Raw genomic sequence first — 13,038 nt, forward strand, 5'->3', positions numbered from 1 at the left:
CTGGCTCCTCTCTTGGCCTTGACCTCACGTGCAAAGCATTGGTCAGTTTCGTCAACCTCACCTCAAAATTGATCCCGGACCTTTGTCCTTTTCCCCCTCCCCATGGCTTATGCCCTGTTTCGGTCGCCATCCCATCACTGGGACCCTGCCAGGGTCTCCGGCTGGTCTACAGGCCCCCACTCTGGCCTCTTCACAAACATGTTTTGTCCTTGTCAATAATAACTCTAAGAATAACAATAACGGCCAGGGGGAGCTTTTAAAACGTATGGGATCCTGTGGCCGCCCTGCTTAAAATGTCCCAAAGGCTCCCCTGCCCTTCAGGGAGAAGCCACGCTCCTTGCCCTTCCTCCGGGGCCCTGGGTCGTCCCTGGCTGCCGGCCGCCCACGCCGCCCGCCTCCTTCCGGTCCCCCTTGCTTGCTTGCTTTTTCTGTCACAGCTCAAGTGTCACCTCTCCAGCGAGTCACTTCCTGACCCACATCGGTAAGATCACAAACCTTACAACATCTCACGTTTTCTTGCTCATTGGCTCCTTGTCTGCTTCCTCCCTTGGGGACCCCCTGCTGGCGAGAGCAGGGACCCCTGGACTCAAGTTTGCAGGCTTTAGATTTCGCCTGGCACACACCCTAATAAACACACCAGGATGAATGAGCAGATGAGGGTGGGACCTACCCCAGGCTGTCCCCTCCCTGCACACGCCCGGCGTGCTGCATGCTCGCCATTCCCCACGTGGTCGTGGGACCCAGGCCTCTGCCGGGCCACCTCTGGGCGAGAAGCCACTGGCCCTGTTGGCATCGGGAGTGGCACCGCAGAGTTAGAGGGCGCGGACGGCGTCACCGCAGCGTGGGTTTCAGAGTGCAGTCTGGAGTCGTCACCGGTCCCGCCACTCACGGAATATTCCTCATGTGTTCGTTGGGAAGCGGGCCCTCTTCTCTGAAGGGCTGGGGTGCAGCAGGCCCCGAGCCCAGGGAATGTGCTGGAGGGCCGGGGAGGGGGTTCACGGCAAGAGAGAGGTAAACTGAAGAAGGCCGTGTAGCTGCACCGGCCCTGTGTGCCTGCAGCCAGCGTGGCTGGAGCTTGGCGACCAAAGGCAGGGAAGCGGCTGTGACCGTGGGGGAGGGGTGGGGGCGCAGGGAGTGGGGGAGGGGTGGTGGCCACTGGCCCCTCCGACGTGGACGCGGCGGGGGACCCGAGTTTCCCACCTCTTATCGGGAGGCCTTTCTTGCCGTTTGACTTGCTTAAACAATGAACTGATTAGAAGTTTTAATTGTTTCTGGGAACTTTGAGGCCTTGGAGCGATGCGAAGGGCCTGTTTCAATGTTTTACAGTAACGGTCTTTTAACAAATTCCAGACTTAATTTATCCAAGAACTTGTTAAAATTCTCTCTGTGCAGCCGCCGAAGGAACGCGCATTTGAAGTCCTTTACTTACCAATAAATTACAACGGTCTGAAATCATTAGCGGCAAAGTAAATTGTTTTAATTGATCTGAACTTCCTTCCGACCCTGGGATTCGGCTTCTGTGCGACTCCACTTTCTACAAGTCTAAAGCGACAAACGCATCTCTCCTGGACCCTGTGGTCCTTCCAGGGGTCCTTTCTCTCAGAGGCCGGGAAGGGGACGGAATCGGTGGCGAGAGCGAGGCTCGCGTGGCCCCCGGATCGCCCACGAGTGCTCCGGTCGGGGGAGGGGTCCTGCTTACTCTTCCCCTTACGGAGAAAGAGCATGACCAAGACCATGTTCACGCTCCTATTCCTGTCCTGGGTTGGGGTCAAGAGCTCTACAATCATTTATCTGGCTTTTCGTGTAGGTTTCGTGCAGTTTCCTGCAGGTTTCGTGCAGTTTCCTGCAGGTTTCGTGCAGTTTCCTGTAGGTTTCGTGCAGTTTCCTGTATGCACACGCAGAAGTGCAAACGCGCAAGAAGCTCAGAGAGTCCGTGTCCAGTGGCCTTGACGCCCAGACCGTTCCTGGTGGGGAGCACTGGAATGGGCCCCAGAACGGGGAATCCTGACTGCTCCCCGACACTGCCAGACTGTTCCACGTCGCGGTCCCGTGTGCAGGGACGCCAGCCCAGGTGGCCGTGCAGAGTCCCTAAGCTCCCTGCCCTTACTTCTCGAGAACCAGACTGGTCTGGTCATATATTGGGGGACATGGGGATGAGGTCCCCGGGTCCATGCAGGCTGCCTCAGCCTGGTCCCCAGCCCTGTCCCTTTGGAATATGCTGCTTTTTCTGCTTGGAATATTCCTTCTTCTTAACCCATCGCTCCCATGTAAGAGGCTCAAGATGGGCCAGGCCAGGCACCCAAGGGAGCAGCACAGCTTGATGATCCGGCTGTGCGTGAATGCAATCGGCGGTGCCTTGGTTGTGAGGGCAGTGACGGTGGCTTCTGGTCCAGAGGTCCCCTCACCCCCAAACCAGGGAGGCGGGAGTCCCAGGATGGTCTGCAAGGCTAATGGGGACCTCGGGGTTCAGGGTAGAGCCCTCCAGGATGAAGACCCAAACTCAGGACTTGTTTCCAGAGCCTGCTCAGTGCTCTCCCGTGGAGCCCGGTGAGCCGAGGGCGGCGGATGTCAACTGCACACAGCCCGGCCTGGTGCTGGCAGCAACGGAAGAGGCCGATGATCAAACACGACGGGGCCAGAGCTGCAGCCACACGGCCAGGGCAGCTGAGCTGACACTATCACTTCAGTTTATCGTGCCTCATTGACCGGAGGAGCCTCTCGAGGGAAATATCAAATTTACAAGGAGAGAACCATTTACACCTCAGCAAACACCCCTCTTATTATCCCTGGGGAAAGAAAAGAGAAGCGAGGACTTTGGGGGCCTTGCCTGCTTCCTACTGTCAACCCCGAGGCTTTGCTCCCTGCGGGTGGAACGGGCCTCACGGCACGCACCCCGCAGGTGCTGGCAGGCAGACGTTTGGGAGCTGGGTGGATAGAACCATCATCTGCCGAGAGTCAGAGGCCTGGCCTCAGAGCCACAGACAACCCGCAGACGGCTCTCCACCGAGAAACCCGCCAACGTGGACTGCACTCGCGGAGGGTCTGTGCCTTCACCACGTCCCCAAGCATCCCCAAGTCAACCTCCGGTCCTTAATCAGAAACGAGACAGAACCGCCCTAGCTGGCTGGCTTGAGAACACTTACTGGCCCTTTGGAGCCTGAATGAATAAACATGCGCGGGACGCGGGATGCGGGACGCAGGGTGGGAGGGGCGGAGCTTCTCCCTGCTACACCTGAGGCCGGGCCGGGCTCCACCCACAGGCACCAGGCAGAAATAAGGCAGGGGGACAGTTTTGCCAGGATGGGGGCGATGGCCCAGCACCCTTAACCCTGTCGGCCCTCATGCAGAGGCACCTAAAGGCGATCTCCTTGGCCTGAGGGGGCGGGTGCGAGATGCCGGCACAGCCAGCACCCTTCCCCAAGCCTAAGCCCGACCCCGGGGAGGAAACGCACGATAATGGGAAACACTTACAAAGGGAAGGGAGTCTATTTCTCCTTAACTGTTTCTGGCTGCACAAAATTCTGAGAAGCGATTGAAGGTAAATTGCTTGGTTTTCAATTTTAAGCTGCACTTATCCAAGCACGATCTGTCTTCCCTGATAGTGGCAGGAAAACATAAGCTCCTGGCACTTGTCCTGGTGCCTGACCCCAGGCGGGACGAATCCCCGATTCGTGACCGAGGACGGCGTGCCTCGAGCAAGTTCGCCCACACGCGGGCTTTGCCCCTTCTCTCTCCTTTGGGCAAATCTCCCGCCTGGAGGCTGTTGGGCTGGCTATGAAGGCGGCACCCAGTGGCCAGCCTGGGGGTGCCCAGGTCACGGCAGGAAGGGGCAGCAGCCCACCTGGCCAAGGCTCCTGGGGGCTCTGGGGTTCCTCTGCCGGGGAGTGACCCGCATGGTTGTTTTGGCCACGGGGTGCTCAGAGCTCCCTGGATGTGCTGCGCTAGGCTTGAAAGTCCAAGTCCCGGGGTTTGAACCCCAGCCCCTGGCTCTGCCACGCGGCCCTGAGCTCGCCAACTGCTGCCCCACCCCCCGCCCATGTCCTCAACCGTAAAACGCAGGTAGTGAAGGTGGCAGTGAGGGTTACGTAAGCCCACCCCACAGAGCCACTAGCGTAGGCGAACCTCCAAACACTGGATGATGTACATGTTAGGCGACCTTCGGCCTCCTCAGGCCCTGGGGGATGTTCCCTGCTCTGGCCCTCAGTCCAGGCCTTCTGTGCAGACGGCTGGGGGCTGCAGACTGCAGAGGCCCCTGCCCACGAACCCAGCAGAGCCTGGGTCCCCCAGCAGGACCGTGCCAGCTGTGGGGCCTGGGGGGGCAGCAGGACTGGGGTGGGAGCCACCAGGCCAGCACCCCGCTGTGGCCTCCTGACCTGGCCGGCACACGCTGAAGGAGCAGAGGTTCCCGCAGAAGCCGAGGGCTCGGGGAGCCCAGGTGCCTGTCTGAGGTTCTCATCTCTCAGCACTTAGCGTGAAGATAAATGGACGTGAAAGGAGCTTTTCCCCCTCAACCATGTAAACACGGAGCAGCAGACGAGTAAGTCACATTAGGTCTGACACGTGGAGGCTGTGAGGTATGACTCACCCTGATACGTTTAATGTATAATTTAGAAACATATCATCAAAATGGGAAAAAAGGGAAGAACCTCTTAAATAACTCTGAAAGATATTCAGCTCTGAAATCACGGGCGGTTAGAGCTGAGTGTGTGCAGCCAGCTCCCTGGCAGGTAGACGCGTCCCCCACTCTGAGTGAGTGGGTTTAGATGGATCCTCCAGCTCAGTGCGTTGGAAGGGAAGATGGCCAGAGCCCACCCTGGGCCACTGCTGGACCGAACAGAGACCCTGCAGGGGCCAGGCCGGGTGTGGACAGGCTGCAGCCCTGTCAGGCTGCAGGCTCCGAGGGCCCCCGAGGCTGGGGGGCGGGCAGGGGGCCCACCTGAGGTTCCTCCCCGCTGTTCCTGTCAGGGACACCTCCTCCCTCTCACCACACAGAGATGGCTGGGGGCGGGGAAGGCATGCAGACGGAGTGGCCTGGGGACAGGAACCACTCCCAGCACATACGTCCCTCTCTTCCTGGGAGCTGGTGGTGGGTGTGTGGGGTGGCAAAGCAGGCTACAATGGCGGGGGGTGGTTAGGGACGCCATTGGTCTTAGCCTGAAATATCTAGACCACCGATCCATGCAACCGCCTCCCCAACAGCAGGATGGGGGAGCCCCCATCCAGGTCACGATTGTAGTTCTCTGTCTGTCCACCAGGCAGCTAGGGCGTCAAAGCATTGGTCCCTGGCTCAGCCACCCGCCAGCCACCGCACTGAGCCCTGCTGAGCCCGTGTTGCTTCCTCTGTGATGTCGTGGGACTATGACATCCCCACCCTCGATGGTGTGAGGATCGAGTGGGACCCCCCGCCCTCCCCAGGAGACAGTACCAGCAGGTGTGGCAGGAGGGGAAGGCTCTCTCCTCAGGTGCGTCTGCCCAAGGAGCCCGGGGCAGAGCTGACATGGGACAGAGGCTCCAGGGCCAGCAGCTGAGGGGCCGCTTAGGGCTGGGGCTGGGTGCAGGGGTTCACAGTCCTGGCTGCTGCCACAACCACCGGGGCACCAAGACACCCTGTCCGTGCCTGGGTCTGCTTGGGGACCGGCCACGATGCCGGTGTTGTTTGAAAGCTCCCGGGTTGTTTTCCTGTGGCTCCAGGGTGTAGACTCCAGCCTGGAGTCTGGGGCACGTGGGAGTGTGGGTTTCACTTGAGTCCAGATCAAGCTCCTTTTCCAATAAAGGGGAGGACGTGGGTATTCGAACCAAGGACGTCGCTTTAATTTCTGGAAGTTTCGCCTTCCGAGCACGTCCATGGTCACCATCTGCTCTGCTTCAGCACAAGCTGTCAACACCCACGGGTGGCACAGCCCCGCGACACCGCTGTGGGAAGGAGCTGGCCATGGTGCTAGGGCCCTGGGTGTCCCGGGGATGGACACGAAAGATGGCGGTGGCAGGAGGAGGCCCTGGCTGGAAACGGGAGCCCCCCACCCCCGCGACGTTCCCCTTTGCTCCTGCAGATGCCTCTGTCCTCAGTCTGAGTCCTCCCCAGACCCCGCTGCCTCACCGGGAACCGCCCTGGCTCCCTCTGCCTTTCCAAATGTCCTGAGGATCGCTGGCCTGGGCTCTGTGCCTGCTCCGGTGAGCACTTCTGAGGAGCTCTGCCTGGGGTGTGGGAGACACAGAGGCCGAAGGCTCAGCTCGGACCGCCGGGCAGCTGGACACGGGTAAGACAGCGACATCGCAGTGGATTAGGGACCGATGAGCTGTGTCTGCCAGCTTGTCTGAGCTTCCGTGTAACAATCCGTTTCCCTTTACACCCCAGGATGCATGAACTGGGGCCTCTGAGTTCCGGCAGCCCCCCTTTTGTCCCTGGAGGCCATCTGCTCTTACCCTCCTACAGCTCAGCTCGCTCTCCACCCTACTGCCAGCATAAGCCATGTTCACACTCTTCCTGGCTTCCTTCCTCGCTTGCAAAGGAACTCCAAGTCTGTCAAACCCCAGCTGAGTCCATCTGCCCCCTGGTGACTTCTGTGGGCTGGCCGCCCACGTGTCTCCTCCTTGCGCGGCTGCTGGAGGCACACTGGACGTTCCTCAAACACTCCGTTCACTCCGACCCCAGGGCCTTTGCACAAGCTCTTCCCTCTGCTGGAGTTGCTTTTCCCCAGGTATATCATGGCCCATTTCCTCCCCTTCACTCAGGTCTCTGCTTAGACGTCACCTCTGCAGAGGAGCCTTCTCCGCCAGTCTGTCTAAGACCCTGCGCGACACCTTCTCTCTGTTTTGTTACAGCATTTATCACTCTCTGGAGTTATAGTACAGGCCCACAATCCAATTCCAAAATCCATAAAGCTCCGGAAACCAAAACCTCGCTCATAACTCATCTGGGGGCAAAACGTGATCTGAACTGACGTGAGGCTATTTATAGCCTCGGTTCGTCCCTCTCCGTGTGAATATTCATACATTTTGCTGCGGAAATATTAATGCGTTTGATTACGGAATGTTACTCCACACCCCGCCGGGGACATTACATAATATACAGTTTATGCACCAAACTACGTTCCCGAAATGCAGAGTCTGAACACCCAAAACAGCCTTCTAAGCCGTGGCGCTACTGGCATCGCGGGCTCGATAACTCTGCGGTGTGTGTCGGGGAGCCGTCCTGTATATCGTAGGATACTGAATAGCATCCCTGGCCTCTACCTGCTAGATGCCAGTAACTGTCCCTCCAAGCTGTGGCAATCAAAAATGTCCCTAGACGAGCTGTGACAGTTGAGGAACACTAACTGAAGCACGTCTGGCCTTAGGAGTTTCGAATGAGGCGTGTGGACCTCTCTCTATTGATCTGTGTACTTGCGTGGAATGTGAATTCCCCAGGGGCAGAAATCAGACCTGTTCTATTCTCCGCTGTGCCCCCAGCATCTAGAGGGGTGTCTGTTGCCCAGTTAGCACTAAATAAACAATTGCTGCATACAGAAATGAAGGATTCTGTGGGTCCCCCAGCAGGCCCTTGGGGCCCTCACGCCCTGGGTTTATCAGAATGCTTTTCAGATGCCCCCCCAGCAGCAGAGGGCAGGGGACACCCCCGCTGTCCATCTTGGCTCCTCTCTAGGGATGCCATAGTACCCCTAGGGGTGTGGGGCCCTGGGCAGCTGCCCAGCTCCTTCATCTGACCCCATTGCCACTAGGCAGTCTGGACATTGCTGTCCTCAGACCATCGATCCTGAGGGTGGGGACGATGACTTGTGCCCACTCCTTGGGAGGCGGTGCCTTCTAAGGGGCTCGACACTCATCTGCTGTGTGGAGTTGAATTACCCTTCACCTTCTCATGAACCCGGTAGAGGTCTGGGTGCATGGAGGGCCTCGTGGACCAGGGCCAGAGCCCCCGAGTGAGGTAGCAGTTAGGGTCAGGGACGGGCGTCTTTGGTAAGCCTCGGTCTCTGGCTTTTGCCCCGAGAAGAAGTGCTCAGAGCAGATTACACAAGGTGGGACAGGTTACTGTATCCCTCTCACATCTCTGTCTGGTGATAGCTCAGCCTCTGCTTGCTTACTCCCAGTGGTGGGGGTCTCATCCCCTCCCGGGACAGCCTCACCTACCAGAGAACAGCTCTAGCCATTAAAAAGACCTTCCTTTCCTTGGGCTGAAACCAAAAAAAAAGAGACGCCCTGTTTTCCAGAGCTCAGAGCAGCAGACCACCCCCCGGCCCCTCCCCACGCACCTCAACGTTTCTGGGATTCTCAGGCTTCTTATTTCACATCCGCGCAGGGCCCCCCGTATTCCTGACTTCCCCAGGACAGTCTCAGTTTTAGTCTCTGCATTTTATCGACAGCACCCCTTTCCTTCTCCCTTCATCTGGAGCTTCTAGTTAGCGTCTGTCCCCTCCCCCAATTCCCCCATGACATGGGACTGAGTCTCCTGTTCCCCAGGGCACTGGGCGGGCCAGGGACGGCAGCAGCCGGTAGAGACCAGTCTTCCCGCTAAAGACGAAGCCCCGCCTTCGGAGTCTCCGCTGAAGTTCACAGAAGGTTCCAGAGAGCGTGTGCTCAAGGCCTGGGTGGGGCCAACGGACAGGTGATGCAGAGTAAAGAGGGGGTGGGCGGGGGTGAGGGTGGCTCTGTCTGGGGCATGTCCACGGACCCCATGGCAGAGGCTGCGGTTGTCCCCACTGTCCCTTCCCTTCTCCTGGGCACACAGCCGCCTGGACTAAGATGACACTTCCCAGCTTTCTTTGCACTTAGGTATGACCATGTGACTAAGCTCTGGCTAATGGCGTGTAAGTGAAAGGAAGTGTTTTTTAAAAGGAGGGTGTGTGCCTCTCTCCTTCTTGGTGAATGGGATGCAGACGTGATGGCTGGAGTAAGAGCAGCCACGTCAGAGGCTATTATGCACGTTGGATGGCTGCATGGTGGGACGCCAAGACAGGAACCGAGAAACTACCATGCTAGCCTTTTAGAGTCTCTGTTAGTTTAGGTTTTCTGAATCCACCTGTATCCAACTCGCAGCTGAATCCAACCCAGCGCAACCAGAGCCCACGCAGGTGTTCCCACTGGGGAGAATCACAGAAGACCCGTTCGCGGCCACACCTGAGGGTGCAGGGCAAGGGGGCCGGTGAAGTTCAGGGCGGTGAGGCCCTCAGGAGCGGGGTGGGGAGGGGAGCTGAGTGGTCGGGAGGCCATTACAGCGCGGCATCATCGAAAGGATGGAGAGAGAGCTCCGGGCACATAGACAGGACAACCCTCCCTCCTTCCAGCTCTTTCTTTTTCTGCGCGGCTGCCTGTGGGCTCCCCTTTCTGGGAGGTCCTCGTCCTTGTGGAAAGAGGTCTCTGCTTTCCCGGGAGGCAGGCTCCCAGAGCAGGCACTCCTTTCTGGGGATCAGAGCCTGCTCCCCGCATTGCTGAGAGTTTCGGAAGCAAAACCTTCTGTCTGCCATTCTCTAGGAGGCTTATGATAACGGAGCAAACGGGCCCGAGGGGAGGCTGCTGGCACACTGTCCACCGTCACGGGCTAGGCGGCTTCGCGCCACCCTACAGCGACCACGGGAGAAACACGAGGGACGCATTCCTGTCCTCTTGTGACAGATGAGGAAGCTGAGGCACAGCTTAAAAGAGCTGCTCCAAGCCCCCAGCACGGAGCTGGAATCTGGCTCCGAGCTGTTTGGCGCAAGCTCCTTCGGTTCCAGGAAACTTACAGCAACAGGCTGCTGACGAGAGGGAGGCGGAGGTCCAGGGAGGGTGGGGGACTCTCCCGGGACGCGGGGTCGGTGTCCCCACGGGGCCGTGGCCGTGCTTGGCCTGGCCTGCCTCCGAAGGGCTGGCCCACGGCCTGGTGGAGGGCCAGTGGCCCCTTCTGCGGCTCTCCCAGGCACCGGCCTTGGCGGCCTCGCCTCCTGTTTGCTGGCGCCTGGCCCGGCCATTGTTTCTGTACTCTCCAAATTAAAACCCCATGGCTGCCCCTTCCTAGGTAAAAAGAGTTAATTTTCAATTCGAGTGTGTGGGAGGGTGTCCCCGGGGAACATAGTAATGAAGCCGCTAGTGCTAGTTGCAAAACAAATAGATAAATCAATGTTTCAATTTTCTCCATGTGAGAGACCCGGCTGCAGCTGCTTAGCAATGCTGCGGGCTCTGGGAGGCAGCCGTGAGCGCCGAGGAAGCTGCTGGGGTTTGAGCCACATTAGAATGACAACCAAACTCACGAGCTCGGGGCCGAGGCCAGGCGGAGCCAAGGAAGGAGGCTGCTTCCGAGAGCCATCCCTGCGGGACGTCAGCAGGAGCCCCCAAGCAGGCAGGGGGGCAGAGCCGAGGACCCAGTGGCACCAGCGGCACCAGCAACACCCAGGTGAGGGCCATCTGGGCCCCTCTGGAGAGGAAAGGGGGTGCCTGCCTTCCCTGGGCCACCCAGGAACCCCAGCTCGGCCCAGCCCCGCCAGGGCGCCGCCACCCTCGATCGTGCATCTGGACACGCGGCCGAAGGGCTCCGTCCTCACACGTCCCCTGGCTCCCGGCACCCTGGGCCCCGAGGCGCCGAGCACTGCTCAGCGTTCTGTTTCCTCAGTGGCCCGTCGAGGTAGCTTCTGTTGTTATCCACATTTTATAGATGAGGAACCCGAGGCTCGGCTCAGTTACGTGGCTTTCCCAAGGTCCCGCGGTCAAGATGTGGCATTTCCCACTGTCTCACTGAGCACCTCTGTGTGTGAGGCTTGCGACTGGCATGGGGTTTGGGAGACGCTGGTTGCGGGGTACCCAGACTCACGAAGCCCAGGAGGGGTTTTGCATGAGGCTTGGCATGGGGTCGGCCCTCAGGCCAGGTGCCGCGACCTTCGGCCTGCAGGCGTGGCAGCCGCTGCCGTCACCAGTAACGGGTGCTGTCATCAGACCCCGACACAGCTGCTTGAAGCCGGGGCGAGCCGGCGGGCCGACCGCCCGGGCCTAGCATCGGCGCACGGTGTCCGAAGGCCTTTCGGAGGCCGTCTGTCCATGACGAGGGACCGAAAACAATCACGAGACGAAGCCCAGCTCCCCGGCCACGTCCCTCCCCCTCTCCCCTTCGCCTTCCTCCCCCCTCCCCGCCATGAGGCCCTGCTCTCCTGATTTCCATCTGGTCACACTGTCCCCTGCCCACATGCCCTCCACCCGGGGCCTTCCGAGGTCCCGTGGGAGCTCATGTGATTCCCACATGCGGCCAGCTGTGTCGCCCACGTGGGCGGGTCCACACTCGTTAGAGGCTCCTCCACATGTGGGTGTTCTGTCTGCCACCTGGCCCACGGGAAAAGGGCCGCCAGTCTCTGTGGCTCCTGTGGTGTCTGCCATGCCAAGGTGGGGCACGCTGGTCATGTGACCCCTTCACGGCTCCCCGCGCTGGAGCTCAGCCCCCATGCACCCCTTCGCTGCCCCACATTGCTTCCTCCCCTGGGGTTCCCGTATCCACGGGGCTCTGTGTCTGGAAGGCCCCTCTCTCTTCTCCACTTTCTCACTTGAAAGCCCCGAAGGTCCTGCCCGGATGTCGCCCCCAGGCAGCCCCGGCAGAGCCTTCCCCGTCCGGTCTGAACAGACGGACTCGTGCCCGAACCTCTGCTGCCTCAGACCCTCTCTGTCTCCTCCCTCGGACTCATCCCCCGAGGGCACGGACGGCCTCTTCCGGCCCAGCAAGCCCCAGCTCCCAGAACCACGCTTGGCTCAGAAGTGGCCCGGGAGCTGACTGCCACGTCCCGGACCCCAAGAACTGCGTCCAAGCCGGGGATGAAAGAGTCCAGGAATTTAAGAAAACGGACTTCGGAGTAAAACCAGTCGGAAGTGAGATCTTGGCTCTGCCACCACCAAGTGGGAGCCTGGAGGATCCCTGAACGTCTCTACCCTCGCTCATCTCCTAGGCAACGTCGGGAGATAACCGCGCCTCCTCCGCGTCGTGAGGTCCCGAGAGCACGCATCCTGACGTCCGGGGCCCGTCGAGGCCGCCACCGTGACTACTGGCGTATTGTGACGGCACGGACCTGCGTCCTTTCTGGAAGCTGCTCTGACTTCTCCAGGCTGCACGAGGGACAGCAACCACGTCGCTCACCGGTCAGGTGCCCTGTCCCTGTCCTGGGGAGTCAGAGGACTGAAGGTCAGCCCAGGTGCCCCCAGAACATGCCCAGTTTCCCCTGGGCAAAGCCCCTCTCGATTCTCAGCCGCTGCCACTCTCCCTCAGCACTCAGGTCTCGAGCTGGCCTCTCGGTGGCAGAGGACAGCCCCTTCTACCTGTAGCTCCTTTTATAAACCTGAGGCTCCATGCTCACTAAGGTGGGAAGGCTGAGCTAAGCCTGCGGGCTGTGCTCCCTGGGGTAGGGGGTGCAGGTGGGAGAGCCCCCACCTGGGGGATGAGGGACGTTCTGAATTCCTTGCCTCATTTCCATGGGGCCGTGGCCATCTGTCGCCATGGAACCACGAGCAACTTGGGTCCATGCCCTGCATGCTGGGCACCTTGTCCGTGAAGGCAGGTGCCCTGGCCTTTCCCCAGCAGGGGCTGTGGGATCCCTGGGTGAGGGGCAAGGAGCCTCGCTGAGGCGGGTCACTGGGCGAGGACGCGGGAGGTGGCCACATGCGGCTCAGTCCTTGATCCCGCTTGGAGACCCAGGGCCTTGGCATTCTCCTTATGAAATGGGGGTCCCAGAGTTGTTGACGCACAGGACTCTGCGGCAGGCCACACCTCCGTCGTCCTTGCCCCCGGCTGGGAGCTGGAGAGCAGCTGGGTGTGACCACCAAGGTTTCCTAAGTGATATTTCCTAAACCATTTCAAGAGAAGTCTGAGCAGTCTATGCCCACGCCGCCCTGAAGTGCCCGATCCTGTCTGATCTCGGAAGCTCAGCAGGGTCAGGCCTGGTTAGTACTTGGATGGGAGACCACCTAGGAAGACCAGGTGCTGTAGGTGTTTTAAAAAAGAGAGAAACAGAGCTGTGAGCAGGCGTGTGTAGGAAGGAAACAAAGCAGCTGCCAGGCCCTTTTGGAAGCTAAGGTTCCACGGTCGGACGGCTT

General features: G+C 59.8%; 1 protein-coding gene and 1 pseudogene across 1 annotated transcript in view; one reads left to right on the plus strand and one right to left on the minus strand.

Annotated features, from left to right (window-relative positions):
* The window catches only part of LOC112481771 (calmodulin-binding transcription activator 1), a 436,830-nt gene that overhangs the window by 55,399 nt on the left and 368,393 nt on the right, over positions 1 to 13,038 (minus strand). The gene's annotated exons all lie outside the window — the stretch shown is intronic.
* LOC112481800 lies at positions 12,817 to 12,934 on the plus strand (annotated as a pseudogene).

Source organism: Pteropus alecto, unplaced genomic scaffold, assembly GCF_000325575.1.
Source record: "Pteropus alecto unplaced genomic scaffold, ASM32557v1 scaffold125, whole genome shotgun sequence".
Taxonomy (NCBI): Eukaryota; Metazoa; Chordata; class Mammalia; order Chiroptera; family Pteropodidae; genus Pteropus; species Pteropus alecto.